Source organism: Ovis canadensis, chromosome 3 (genome assembly GCF_042477335.2).
Source record: "Ovis canadensis isolate MfBH-ARS-UI-01 breed Bighorn chromosome 3, ARS-UI_OviCan_v2, whole genome shotgun sequence".
Taxonomy (NCBI): Eukaryota; Metazoa; Chordata; class Mammalia; order Artiodactyla; family Bovidae; genus Ovis; species Ovis canadensis.
Window position 1 is genome coordinate 85,444,825 of NC_091247.1, and position 15,629 is coordinate 85,460,453.

A 15,629-nucleotide genomic window follows, 5' to 3' on the forward strand; every position below is an offset into this window, starting at 1 on the left:
TGGACTGTCACCTCCAGTCCAATAGGACATCATCCCTTTCTTGGAAAATCTGTAGAACTCAACTGGAACCAAAACCATGATTTTCTGCTGCATATAACTTATGTATATAATCTCATCTTATAAACAAACTTCTTGAGTAAAAGAGGCTAGTTTTTCCATCTCTTTGTATTCTTGGTGCCTGTTTTATATTCTTACATAGAACAGCAGCTCAATAAAAGTTTGTTGAGACTAAGATGATAAACCTGCTAAACATTGTCAATAGTAGGTATTTAGCACACAATCCTCCTGTAATTAATTAGGTGTTATTAATTATTAATAATTACTCATTAAGTGTTCTCTTACCTAACAATCTGGTAATCAATAGTCATGGACATACAGGCTAAGAGAGAAAGAATTTGGTCACAGGAAACCCAGGCTGGGAGAGTAGAATGAGGGGATTTAATATTCTATCTTAGTCTTAATGGGCATTTTCAGTGTGATGGAGTTAAAACAAGATGATCTGTAGTGGCTTAGCCTTTGTTCCATATATTAGATTCAAATGTTGGGATTTAGAGACCAAGTTAATCCTTTTCTTCCTCTACTCATTTTGAGATGTACCTTAGAAACCTCACTTCCTGGGCTTTGTCTACCTCTTTCCTCTTAAAACTCAAGGACCTGCTGTTGGTCTATAATGTCTACCACTCATCTTCTTGGGGATCTGTGCTCCAGGCCTCCAAAACAAATATGAGATGGGCAGTGAATGAGCCAGTAGGCAGAAAATGAATCCAGGAAAAAAAAAAAAAAAACAACTACACCCATCCCTTTGAAAGCAGTATTTCTAGCCTACTCCTTGAATCTTTAACTCCTCACACATCCTTAAGCTTAGGTTCTTCCTCTAAGCCTGTGGTTTATGAAGATGACAAAAGAAATACTCTAAATCTAGATGCAAAGTTTACATGCAAATCAAATTCCTGCTTCTTAAAAATCTTGTAAATTCAGTTTTAACAGCCTTTTGAACTTAGTGCTAATACTGTAACCCTCATTGGCAACAATTATATATATATGTAGATGTAGTACTTTTGAAAAGTCATTAAAATGTTACTATAGAATATTTAGAATCACAGAAGCAAGAGAAGCTCATTTGTGAAAATGCAGGGGCCCACAGGATGTGAGTGTAAAGGCGAGGTTGAAACTCAAACTCACACACCTCCACCAAGCCCATTTTGTTCCTATCAGAATTTTGACAACTTCAAGGTCTGGTCAAATTTATAAGATCCCACAATCATCCATTAAGAGTAAAAAATGTTCTAAGTCTTCTGGTCTCTGTTTAAATGTCAACTCCCTGACCACACATGTAGGAACAGGTCACATTTTCAAAGCCTGTATCCTTTCCATTGCTTCAGTTTTCTCCACAGCATTCACCATCAAACGACAATGCTGCCTGTGTATTTGTTTGCTCTTTGATCTTCTTGGCCCATCACCTCCACTTCATGAGGCCTTGGACATCTTTATTCACTCTGCATTCCCCAAGGTCTGAAATAGGGTCTAGCATGGCAACCCACTCCAGTGTTCTTGCCTGGAGAATCCCAGGGACGGTGGAGCCTGATGGGCTGCCGTCTATGGGGTCGCACAGAGTCGGACACGACTGAAGCGACTTAGCAGCAGCAGCAGGAATAATTTAGGAGAGGGCAGCGGCACCCCACTCCAGTACTCTTGCCTGGAAAATCCCATGGATGAAGGAGCCTGGTGGGCTACAGTCCATGGGGTCACTAAGAGTCTGACATGACTGACCGACTTCAATTTCACTTTTCACTTTCATGCATTGGAGAAGGAAATGGCAGCCCACTCCAATGTTCTTGCCTGGAGAATCCCAGGGACAGGGGAGCCTGGTGGCTACTGTCTATGGGGTCACACAGAGTCGGACACGACTGAAGCGGCTTGGCAGCAGCAACAGCATAGACCCCAAATACATAGGTGTGAAGTAAATAAATGAAGCAATATCATGGCTTAGAAAAAATCAAACCAAACCATACCCAACCAGAACTTGCAATATAAATTAAGGGTTCAGCTTGTGTGGTAAAGAAGGTCAGAACTAAAAGATGGCCCAGAGATCATCCCGCCAAACCCTGTCACTTCACAAATAAAGTGAGGTCATGATTAAGTGACTTGACTAAATCATAAGCTCTTGTTTTGACAGAAATAATAAAATGGTTCACTACAGAGTTCCAATTTCTTCTGCAAATATGGTACTTATGTTTTTTGATAATTTTTATCTCAGTGAGGTGGGCCTCATAAATAAGTGGAATAAAAAGACTGTCGGGTCAGGCCTTTCACCCAAATATACTAACCTTACTATCACCAACATTGTGACTTTATTCCTTTGGATCCTGAGAGATTTTTTTAAAAACATGCTTTATTTACTTTGTCGTCAGTTACCATTTCCACAAGCTGAGAGCAGTACTGAGAGCCAAGCTAGGTGCCAGCAGGGAATGGAGGTGGGGAATCTGAGCTTTGAAATACGGTGCTTCTGGACTCAAATCCTAGCTTGATGATTTAAATAGCTGATTGACCTTGAGAAAATTAGTTACCCTCTCTGAGAGTCTGATTAGCTCATCCACTGGTGTGATTATTTCTAGTAGTGATTATCACTACCCTTTGCAGTTTTGCCTAGGACAAAGCTGGAGGCTCTCACCTAAAATTGATAGAGATGAAAGAAGCAGCAAACTTGGATCCTCCCAAGGAGTCTAGATTCATTGGTCTTTAAAGGTAGGGACTGTATGTTAAGCTTTTTCTGCAGTCCGGAGCACCTAGCTCACACAGGTAAGCACTGTGCAGGCTCTGGTGACCACTTCATGAGCCACAGTTGAGAGCGTGATCCATAGCAGCAACCTGAGCCCAGCTGTGGAGAAGAAGGGAGGCCCCAGCGATCAATTGCTTGGGAACATCGGGCCTGAAAATGGGGTTGGAGCTTTTAGATTCAGGAGCTATGCATGCACTTATCTCTCAGAAGTGCTGAAAGAGCCTGGAAGTGTGAAAGGGAGAAAACCGTATCTATCAAGAATTCTCTCAGGAAGAATATCTTGGGTGAGTGAAAGGAATGCTTCTGTCAGCACCCTGAGAATGAGTATGTATGTGTCTATGTTTGGGGTGGGGGCGACAGCTTGAGCAGCAACAAGTGGTTGCTGAAAAGCCTTCTTAGAAGGGTGAGTCTGGTTTTCCTGTAGGATTTTGATTTTGCTAAGCGGTGTAGCCAATATGAGGCCAGAGCTGAACTGCTCTTCATCTTGGACAGGAGGCTGAGTACTGCCATTATACTCTACCTCCAGGGAGGAATCAGCCTCCTTTCCCTTCTGAAGTTGAATAATGAAAGAAAACCCGTTTGACTGTCAGATTTTAAGTTGGCCTCATGTCTCTGGATCCAACTTTGCCTGTGGGACCTTAATTTTATGCCTGAGGGTTACTCCCAATGTGTCTCCGTAGCCAGTTAAGACATTAGTTGATGCGATTTTACTACTTGTAACAGTTAATGACTGGACTGGCTGAACTTACTTGATTCATTTCTCTATTTCATAGTATTTCAAATAAAACTTTGTAACAATATATATGACGCAGATGTATAGATGATCACAGTTCATGCATTTTATCAAACACTTGCCTGTGTATCTTTGTTCCTCCCATCTTCTATGCCTCAAATATCTTTCCTTACCTAATGAAATGCTTCTCATCCTTCAAGGCTCACTTCAAGCCCCTCCTTCTCTGTGAGCCTGCCCTGGTCCTCCAAGCCATCATTAGTTATTCCCTTGTCTTCCCTGGTGGCTCAGATGGTAAAGCATCTGCCTGGGTTTGATCCCTGGCTTGGGAAGATCCTCTGGAGAAGGAAATGGCAACCCGCTTGAGTACTCTTGCCTGGAAAAATCCCATGGATGGAGGAGCATGGTAGCTTACAGTCCATGGGGTCGTAAAGAGTTGGACGCAACTGAGCAACTTCACTTCTTTACTTTCTTTGTTTCACTGTATTCTCATACCCTGTTATTAGTGTCTCTTCCTGTTGGGATTTACAGGCAGTAGTCTCTGTTTCCACATGATACTATAAGCTCCGCCAGTTCAGGGACTCTTTCTTATTCATAGCCATTGCATCTGGTGAGTATCCAGTTCCTACCAAACTAGAGTGCTAGACTGCAAGCCTCAGATAACATAGACAATCTCTTTATAGGAGCAATTTTTCTCAATGGTAAGCAATTTTAAAATTATTATATATTTTGAAGTGTTCAGATGTTTCACAGAGAGGCAAGCAAAATTAGCTTGAATTTTAAAGATATGGCATTTATGTCATTTGTTCATATTCCTCTGACATGAAAATTTGAGAACTTTTTGCAGTGGACACTCAAGTCAAATTTGAGTTTAATTATTAAATTCCAGAGGATGTTTATATAGTGATTGACTTCTGGTCGGTAAAAGGGTACAGACTCTCAGTTATAAGTAAAATAAGGTCTGAGGATTTAATGCATAACATGGTGACTATAGTTGATAAGGGGATTCCCAGGTGGCATTAGTGGTAAAGAACCGGCCTGCCAATATAGGAGACATAGGAGACATGGGTTCAATCCTTGGGTTGGGAAGATCCCCTGGAAGAGAGCATGGCAATCCACTCCAGTATTCTTGCTTGGAGAATCCCATGGGCAGTGGAACCTGGCAGGCTATAGTCCATAGGGTCACACAGAGTTGGACACGAATGAGGCGACTTAGCACACAGGCACACCAGTGTAAGAGATGCAAGAAATATGGGTTCAACCCCTGGGTCAGGAAAATCCCCTGGAGTAGGGAATAGCTACCCACTCCAGTATCCTTGCCTGGAAAATTCCTTGGACAGAGGAACCTGCCAGGCTACCGTCCATGGGGCTGCAAAGAGTTGGACATGACTGAGCAACTAAGCACTCACACTCACAGTTGATAAGATTGGACTGTACAACTGAAATTTACTAAAAGGATATATCTTAAATGTCCCCACCAATAAAGGAGGGGAATCCTTTCCCAATGCATAAATATATCAAATCATCATATTGTACACTTTAAGTATCTTACCATTTTATTTATCACTTATACCTCAACTCAGCTGGGGAAAAGGAAAACAACACAGTAGCTTATTTATTTTTATTAATAGCAAGGAGACATTAAAAAAAATAATGAGCTAGAAAGGCCGACTGGGAAAATTTTTTTATATCTATATACAATATATACCTAAATTGTAGATTTTGTTTTAACAAAAGTTCACTATCTATACATATAGACTGAGAAATCTTTCAGAGCTCTACCCTTTGGCAAAGACCAAATGCCTCTTGTATTTTAAAATGTTCTTACGATACATCATACACACAAAATAGCATGTATAATACATGTACAAGTCTAGTCTTCAAAGCCTTTACATCTGATAAGTAATATTTTTTAATGAATAATAAATATTTATCAGGTGAAATATCTTTGAGACTTTAGATGCTTACTTCAATTGTGCAGCCACTGCCAAAAAGCAGGAGGTGAGATTAATATTGGATATTGAGGTAGGTACATCAGGTGAAGTACAACCAAACAGAAACAAATGGGCTGTGACACTGTAAGCCTGGCTTTCTACCACATTACTTTAAAACAAGATTACAGGGACTTCCTGCGTGGTCTAGTGGTTAAGAATCTGCCTTGCAATGCAGCGGACACTGGTTCAACCCCTGGTCTGGGAAGATCCCACATGCCTCAGAGTAACTAAGCCTGTGTACCACAGCTAGAGAGTTCCTGCAACACAACGAAGACCTGTGCAGCTAAATAAATAAATAACAAAATTTTATAAATAACTGTAAAAGTGATACATATTCGGTGTTAAAAAAAAATTGAAAACCTGACCGATTGTATCCTCTTGCTCTTTCCTGCTCTTGGCAGTCAGTAGAAAACCAATGGTCCATCAGGAGTCACGGAAGGCCAGTGGCAGACAGGAGGGTGTGACAGGCCAGGAGTGGCACAGAAGCCCGAGGGACTGACGCTTGGCTTGACTGTACATGGGATTCACTGCAGTGAGGGGGCAGGTGGACTGCCCAAATTTTGAGTTTTATCTCACAAATAGTCTCAGAGCTGCAGTCTCCCAATCTCCTTTGTAAAAATAGTGACCTTCTACTCAATTCCATTTGATTTTTACAACATATCTTTTCTTTTTTTTTTTCAAGTTCTAACACATTTCTTTTATTGTCTTCTTAGTTATTCATAAAAAAGGAAATATCAGCCAAAATTCACTGCTGCTAAGTCGCTTCAGTTGTGTCCAACTCTGTGCAACCCCATAGATGGCAGCCCACCAGGCTCCTCCGTCCCTGGAATTCTCTAGGCAAGAACACTGGAGTGGGTTGCCATTTCCTTCTCCAATGCATGAAAGTGGAAAGTGAAAGTGAAGTTGCTCAGTCATGTCCGGCTCTTTGCGACCCCATGGACTGCAGCCTGTAAGGTTCCTCCATCCATGGGATTTTCCAGGCAAGAGTAATGGAGTGGGATGCCATCACCTTCTCCATGATTTTTACAACATATCTTTTCAATAGCATATTATTTCATCAATGATCCCTCAAAAAATCTGAATCAAGTTGTCTTATCTCTTTCTTACAGCTTATTCTGTCGTCCACATGAGTATTCCTAGGATCATTTATTTAGTCGTGCATTAATTGTAGGCTTCTAACCTATAGTGATGAAATTCTTGTTCAGAATCCTCCACTGACTCCTAACATTCAAACATCCTAATACAATAGACAAACCCCTTCATGATCTGACCTCTATCTAGCTCTGCAAACTCATCTTTCATCCCTTTCATTTACAAACTGGGCTCCTGACACAAAAACAGTCCTGTGGCTCCCTGTCCTCTCTAGCTTGTAGGATCTGTAAGTGGTGTTTCCTCAGTGGACATCCTCCCCCTACTCTGGGCTAGCTGTCAAACTCCTTGTGTTCTTTAACATTCTGTACAAGTATCACTCTTCCCTTTCTTGACATCTTAGTAAAGTCTTTGCTTTTCTGTGCTGCTTCAGTGTCTTGTCCACACTTCTACTATAGTATTTATCTATGTTAAATTACTAATTTAAGAATCTTGCTTCTACAAGATCAGGGGTCTGCATACTCTCAGAGTATCCATGAATCACCTGAATTATAAGCAAAACTTTACACAGATCTATTTTCTTCTGGGGAGAAGGTTCAGAGCTCACATCAGACTCTCAAAAGAGTCCATATTTACTCTCTCAAAATCAAATTAAGAACACTGCACTAGATGACGAGTCCCTAGAAAAGTGAGTTCTGTTCTTTGGGTCTGTTAGCTGAATGAGATTTTTAGTTATTATTTAAAGATAGATGTTCATACTAGTAAAGATATATGGTAAATTCAACTTCCTCTATTCTTTGATGGTTTAAAGTAGACCAGAAGTGTGATACAATGAAAAGCACATAGGATAAAAAGAAAGAGATGGAAGGCTTTATACCAAACTACTAACAGTGGTTACTCTTGAAAAGAGGGATGGGTTAGGGGTCAGATGGACTTACACCTTTTACTTATGCTCTTCTATCTTGAACAAGTGTTTGTTTTATAATGTGCACTTTTTAGATTTTAAATTAAAAATTAATTCTTTTAACTATGGGACTTTAAGTGCATTAAACATTCAAATTCTAACTCTGTTTCTTATTTAGCTTTGTGACCCTGGAACCTTACTAATCTTTATAAACCTATGTTTCTTCAACTGTAAAACCAGGGAAAGACTTACTAATCCCACATAGTTATTACATCACAAAGCCTAGTAGAAAGTAGACAGTAAATTTAGCTGAATGTAAAGTTAAGGGTTTTTTGAACTCTTCAAAAACATCTAAAATAGAACTCAAAACATAGCCATTATTATCTCAACACTGTGAGTAAACATTACAGTGTGCTTAGTCACTCAGTCATGTCCAACTCTGCGACACTATGGACTGCAGCCTTCCAGGCTCCTCTGAACATGGGGATTCTCTAGGCAAGAATACTGGAGTGGGTTGCCATGGCCTCCTCCAGGGGATCTTCCCAACCTAGGGATCAAACCCAGGTCTCCCACATTGCAGGCAGATTCTTTACCATCTGAGCCACCAGGGAAGCCCATATTATTATCTCAATACTGTGAGTAAACATTCATAAATGCAGTAAAAGTTTGATGTCATATGGCTGGTTTACGATGTGGCTATTAGCTGTGATTGCTAATTAATAAAGGAATCCCATAATATATTCACTTGTTTTTAAATAAAGAAGGGTTACAAAATTTTTCCAAATAATTTATAATATTTGTACTTCAAGAATGAAGTACAAGCACTGGTTTAAACTAAGTAAAGTACAAATATGTTTAAACTGGGTTCTCAGTTTATCCATGTTCTTACTAATAACAAATTCTTTGCAGTTTCACTCACCTTGTGGCCTGTCTCCACCTGTAGACATTACACCATATTTTGTGAAGCCTTCTTGATTTCTTTATAGGTTCTACAAAAAATAAAATGTTATTGATATGACAGGTACCTTGTAATTTCTACCATCTTTTATCCTATAATTTCATAACTAAAAGTTTTGTTATATATGCAATTGATTAAAATTTCTAATAGTTAAAAATACATAAATTAAATGCAAAAATCCTTGTTCCTCTTAGTCTTTAATTTTTAAGTCACTTGGTGTTAAGTAGGCACAATGACCTTGGTATTTGTCTCTGGAGTGACTAATAAAAATTAATTCTTATGTATTTAGAAATGTAGTTGGAATACTCTAACATGGCTTAGGGAGCTTTGCTGAATCAAAAGAATTCAAATCAGCTCATCTGACCTGAAAATAATGAAAGCCAAAAATCTAGAGATTTGCATTAAGTATCCCACATTAAATGAAATCACCTACATCAGGTGACAAGTGGAGGAGGTTTGTAATAGGTTTTTCTGTAGAGGCTAAGTCAGGTGATCTACAGTCAAAAGTAGGTATAAATCCTTTTGGAGAACACTCTACGAATTATATAGTTTTGTGAGTAGGACAGCAGATTCCAAGCCAGCTGTGTGTTTTATTTATTTTTCATTATCTGAAGCCTCTTGGGCAGTTTGGCCAAGTCTCTGAATCTTTGGACCTTCAGCTTATTAATTGGTATAACTGACCCAGTAGTAATAGTAGTCATCTCACAGTTCAGAAGTGAAGATTAAGGTGAGTGAAGGCTGAGGGGGCAGGGGCCAGGATATAGGAGTGGGCTTACTGAATCACCTTTGTCATTTTGTCAAGGTCCCTGTCCTTTATCCTAAGTGAATCTGTTTATTTCCAGCTCGGCTTGCTCTTTCTTTCCCTTTAACTTCACAGAAAACTTTTCTTAAAAGATTCCTTTTTTGTACAAATGCTGTTCTTTGTCCTAAAGGAACATGAGAGGCAATGGATGGCCTTACCGGCTCTGTCAGTCACTGCTAATTGCCACCCAGTAACCATGTTCCCTGTTTTCTAAGAAACCTGTTAAAAACAAAACAAAACAAAACTGTATTCCCCATTCTCCTTCACAGGTAGTTGTAACCATGGGGATAGATTCTACTCATGAGTTACAAGTAGAAACAGTGTGAGTGACTTCTGGGAAGTCTCCTTAAAAGAGACAGCACATCTTTTTCTTCCCATTCCTCCTTCCTGCTGGCTGAACACACAAATGAGACAGGTGGACTCCTAGCAACCTTCTGTACCAAGAGGTGAGACACCAAGGATGGCAGAAGAGCAAGATGGAAGGAAATCTTGATCTTTCACACCAAGGAATTGACTGAATAGCTCTGGATTGCCTATCTATGGACCTTCTTTTTTTTAACATAAGAGAGAAATGAGTTTCTAGCTTATGAAAGCCACTATTATTTAGGTTTGAGCCCAATCTTACTTATATGCTGGTCCTTTAGGAGGTTGTCTTGAAACAGGAACCATTTCTAATTCTTAAAAGTGTCATTACATTTCCTTTGATCCTATGTGTGCTTTCCTCATATCAAAAAATTTTCTACTATTCAAAAGCCTCTAGGGGATCCCTCCAGTTGTTTTTACCCTTTCTTTCTTGCATCACTCATATCTTGGATAGTGTACATTCATTTGAGCTCTTCAGATAGGAACTTGGAAAATGGGGCCACTCTAGTGGGGAAGGAAAAAGGAATTTTGGCTAAAATTAAATTTTAGCTTTTTTTGCATATTATAGGAAAAGCAGAGTTCATTTCAACTCAGAAAATATTTATTTAGCCCATACTATGTAAAAGGCATTGTGCCAGATCTTGGGAGGGAATATAAAGATGATATAGTCCCTCCTTCAGGGAGTTTACAGACTAGTAGGAAAGATGAGACATACATATAACTAACTATAGCATATGATGGATTGGAAAAACACGATAAGAAAAGTATAAAGTACCTAAAACTTGCAGAGAAAAAAAAATGAGTTCTGGTCATGGGGATTAAAGAAAGTGTCATAAAGAAGACAGGTTATGAGCTTGCCTGTGAACAGTTTGTAGATACGGTACAAAGGGGATCAGTGAAGGGTCAGAGGTGGACAGTTGCAATGCATCAGAAAATTTAGGGGTTCCAGGGAGTATCGTTGGTAGAGTAGAAGGTAAGGCTGGATAGTTGGATTAGAGACAGATAAAGGGAGGTGAATATCTTCTTGGGAGTCTCATCCGATGTGGAGAGAATAAGGAGTTACTGAAAGCCTCTGAGCAAGGGAATAACCAGATCACATGTCCTCAGTAAGAAGATGACAATTTTGACTGCAGAGGAAAGACTGGCTGTAGAGAGGCTAAGATGGGCACCTTTAATAATCCAAGTAAAAGGCAATGGTGGCCTGAATTAGGGAAGTGACTATTAGAGTGGAAAGGAGGGCACAGACAGAAGCAATATTTCAAAGGTTACTGCATGAGCTAAATGTATGCTTTGCCCAGGAAAAAAAAAAAAAAGAGTTGTAAAAAGAGTAATTCCCTGATCCAGAAGTGGAAAGAATTTTTAAAATTACTCTACGTTCTCTTAAACTAGGAAACTAAAAGGAGGCTGAATATGCTGTAATAATGAATTTATTGGTTCTACAATTTTGACAGAGACTTAACCTTTCTATTTCCCCAGATGTCAGTTGGGGGTACTCTGATTGACCCTCGAGGAGGTAAGGAAAGAATATGGAAGAGCATCTCAGGAAAGAATGCAATCAACCCTTCTATCCCATTGTTCATCCTTTGCCCAAGTGTTTTAGTAAATAGCAGATGGAAGGTGTTTTGCAAGGTAAGATTCTTCCACTTCTCCTCCGTTATCCCTTTGCCCATCCTTATGCACCATCTCCACTCAGCCTATCCATGCACACACTCCATAAGAAATCCAGAGAAAATTTAAGAGGAGGAGGAGGTTTTCTAAACAGCATTAAGAATTTCCTACTATTTGTCTCTTCGTTGCTCACTAAAACCATGCCAGCATAGCTCCCTCGAAATGGAGAAGGCTAGCCTAGACACATATAAGGACATTGTATTCTCTAATAGCTTTCAGATAAATAACACTCCCCTCCCCCAAGTCCTAAATAGCTACTTCTTCATTATCAGGAGATACATTTTAGAGATCTCCTCAAATGGACACAGTTGAACATTTAATCAGCTGCCATTTTCTGTTTTTATTTTCCTGATTATTGAGGAAGATTGAAATGGGTATTAAAGCCTGGTAATCTCTCTTTTCTCAATAAGGCAGGAGCAGACAAAATAAGCATGAACCTACGAATCAGAAGCGTGTCCTGTGTAATCTTTTGCAATTTATGGTTTAGTTCATCTTATGTGGGGCACTGAGAGCAATAAATGTAATAAAATAATGAGGATTTTTTTCTTCCGTGATTCCCAAGGTGATTCTTAGCACTCTCAAAAGCAGAAGTGATTAATCAAGTCAGTGGGGACAAGCAGCAGTAATGTGATTGTCAAAACTATAGATATCTGTTAAACTGTGTTTCACTCTCATGTAAGGTGTTTGTGTATGTTTGTTTGCATGTGTGTGTGTGTGTGTGTGTGTGTTGGGAGCTAGTCAGTGGGAGAATCAACGTCTTCAACATTGTCTCTGAGAGAAGATTAGCAGGAATTATAAATTTAAAAGATTCTTACATTTTATAAAAACCCAGAAGCTAAGAAAAATGTTGAGCAACTCATACTCTAGTCTTAAATTTCAAAATCAAAGGTCCTTAACTCAGGGTGTTCACAGATTGTATTTCAGGCTATCTATAAGTCTTCTGAAATTATATGCAAAATTTGGTGTGATTTTACATTTCTTTGCAGAGAGGGTGGGCTGGTTTCTAAAAATTCATAGAGTGATCCTTGACCCTCAAAAAGATGAACTCCCTTCATTAAAGAAAAGAGGACAAAGGAGGAGAGAAGGAAAGAGAGAGAGGAAAGAGGGGAAATAAAGAGAATTCAGGAGTCTTATCAATTCTGTCCCAAACCAAATGAATCAAATGTATGTGAAATTTGAACAAGGCACTTATCTATTAACCTTTATATTTGTATGAAAAGTTAGCAGTAGTATGATCATCTTCCTTCCAGAAGCCTCTGAGGTTTCAGGCTGGTTTCGACTGCATTTTGGAGCCCATGGTGTTAGCAAAAATTTAGATGTTAATTCAATTCTTGGAAACTATTTAGAAGAAAATGTGCTAAATCCTTCAGAAGTGCCTTTAAATGGCTACACCATTTGCAGCCAATAATTTTGTATTAAAAGGAGATATAAAAAAGATAAAATTTACACAAAGACAAATTTCTATATTTTTCAGAATATTATTGTTTCAGCATATAAAAAACTAATTATAGTGGATTCCTATTCTCACTTAAGAAAAGAAAGCTTTCAGGTGAAGCCTAATTCTTATCATGCTCCCCAAGCCCCAGCAAAGGCTTTAGAATTTTCACTAATGTTCCTATGTAACTAATTAGCACATATTTTTCTGCACATAGAGGAGTAAACACTGATAGAATCCTCTATCCCTTTTCTATGTTACAAAAGCCATGAATTAGCCTCCCTCCATTTCTAATCTTTTTCATTTTTCATTCTTATTCCTAAAGAGGCATACACATATTAGATATATGTGCCTTGTAAAATAGGCAGTCAGTCATCCTTTCTTTAAGATTGCTCTCAAATTTTAAGTCAGCTTCAACTAAATATGTAAATAAGCAACTCTTCAGTCCAAACATTTTTTAGTTGACAACCTGCAAAGGCAGACTATGACATCATATAAAAATAATTGTTATAACTTTGAATAAATAGTACTTTCTTTAAATGACTTCCTTAAAGAAAAGTTAGTATATTTTGAACCTGCATTAGTAAAGATTTATGAGATTTCTACTCTTCTGAAAATATTTGCCCTCTCAATGTCTCTCAAAGCATATAAAAGCACTACTTACCCCATGTTGCTTGCCGTGGTTATATCATCATCAGATCAAGGCGTATCTGGATTCTGAATTAACTTAAAGGTTATAAAAAGAAGCAGTAGAGGTTTGACTTCCCCAGAAACGAGACTGTCATATGCTAACTAGGCTTTTAAATGAGGAAAACTAGTGTCTCTTCTAATTATATAAGCTCCAGGTCAAATTCTAGCATCAACTAATCAAATAACTGAACTGCATTTAGTATCAAGGAGTAAAAAAAAGAAAACTGTTTAAGATGAATGATTTTAGCATCTTTGAAAACTGGAGACTTGGGCATTGGAAGTTATTCTTATACCATTAAAAGTTAAATATTTTAAAAGCAATGTATATATCTTGCTACCTTAAATAATTTGAAGAAAAGTATTAGGGAAATTTTAGTTTGCAGTAAAACAGGTATTTTTCTGTATTTTCCAGAAGTTCTGAATTTGCATTGTATGTCCTGGTCCCTGAAAACATCCTCTCAGGTTATCTTAACTTGTCCAGTATTTATCTCCTTACAAATTTTAATAAATAAAAATAAACTCTAAAATCATACCAAGTTAATGCTAAGCAACATATCCAAAATTGTCTAATTTTTAAATGTATCTTTTGAACACTTATAAATAGTCTTTTAAATTAAATACAAAGTTATTGTGATTTCTATTTAAAAAATGCCATTTAATTTCAACATTTTAAAAGACATTTCAACCCAAATTTATAATAGTACAACTAAAAATAGAATTTGGCAATGATTTATTGAGGAAATACAAATTTTCACAAGAAGTTGATAAAAGAAGTATATTACAGAAGTTATCTGTTCCATACACCATTTTGGAGGAGTTAGTTTTACAGAAATAGTTTCGGCAAAAATGCTAATCTTTTAAAAAATTTTTAGTGGAGTATAGTTGCTTTACAATGTTATGTTAGTTTCTGCTATACAGCAAAGTGAATTAGCTATACTTATGCATATAGCCCCTCTTCTTCGGTTATCCTCCCCATTTAGGTCAATACAGAACACTGCGTAGAGTTCCCTGTGCTATACAGTAGTAAAGTCTTTATTGTAATTTTTAATAGGTAGCTGTCATGTACTGCTTTGGCAATTTTTAAATTACTTTATCTAGAAGTAAAGGTGCTTTCTAGGCAGAGAATATGTGAGCCCACACTGATCTACTTTTTTTTTTAAATGAGATATAATTCACCTATGTCAAGGAGAAATACATTTTCCTCTACCCTTCCAGATTCTTCTGGCTGGTCTAAGAATTACAGTAAATTTGACATGAGATAGATTAACAGGAGAAAATCAAAAGTTTAATAACATGGGAGAGAATCAGGAAAGCGAATTAGCTCACTAAAATGGTCAAAGCCCTGACCTTAAAAACCACTTTTAGCTAAAGATAAAGGAGGATGTTGAGGGTAATGGTTTGGGACTTCAAAGGAAGGCAATTCAAGTAAGTTGGAAAAGCAAATGTTTGGTAAACAACTGTTTGTTGGGCCAGGGACAGACAATGAGGCAGAGTGGACTCTAAATGTCTGGGCCTTGCTGAGTTTCCCCCATCACATCTAGCCTAAATTCGTTGCAAGCATCTCTGGTGATACCTCTATTCTGGCAATAGATGCTTTATCTAAATTCTTTAGGCGGTTAAGGGGCAGGTGAAAAGAAAGACTTTAGGACTTAAAAGAAAGACTTTTAAGACTGTTTCTTAAAAATAAATCTCCCTAAATTAATACTCTTACCAAAGAGACACATTTTGCGGTGGCACATTTGGGATGGCTTCCTTACGTACAACATACATAAAATTTGCCCTTTTAATATTAACATGAACAATTCAGGGGTTTTTTGCATTTGCAAGTTGTACAGCTACTAATTCTAGAACATTTGCATCACTAAAGAGAAACAACCAGTCCATTCTAAAGGAGATCAGTCCTGGGTGTTCATTGGAAGGACTGATGCTAAGCTGAAACTCCAATACTTTGGCCACCTCCTGCGAAGAGTTAACTCATTGGAAAAGACTCTGATGCTGGGAGGGTTTGGGGGCAGGAGGAGAAGGGGACGACTGAGGATGAGATGGCTGGATGGCATCACCAACTCGATGGACATGGGTTTGGGTGAACTCGGGAGTTGGTGATGGACAGGGAGGCCTGGCGTGCTGCAATTCATGGGTCGCAAAGAGTCGGACGCGACTGAACTGAACTGAAAGGGAAACCCAATGCCTCCCAACTCCTCCCTCCTTTGCACTACT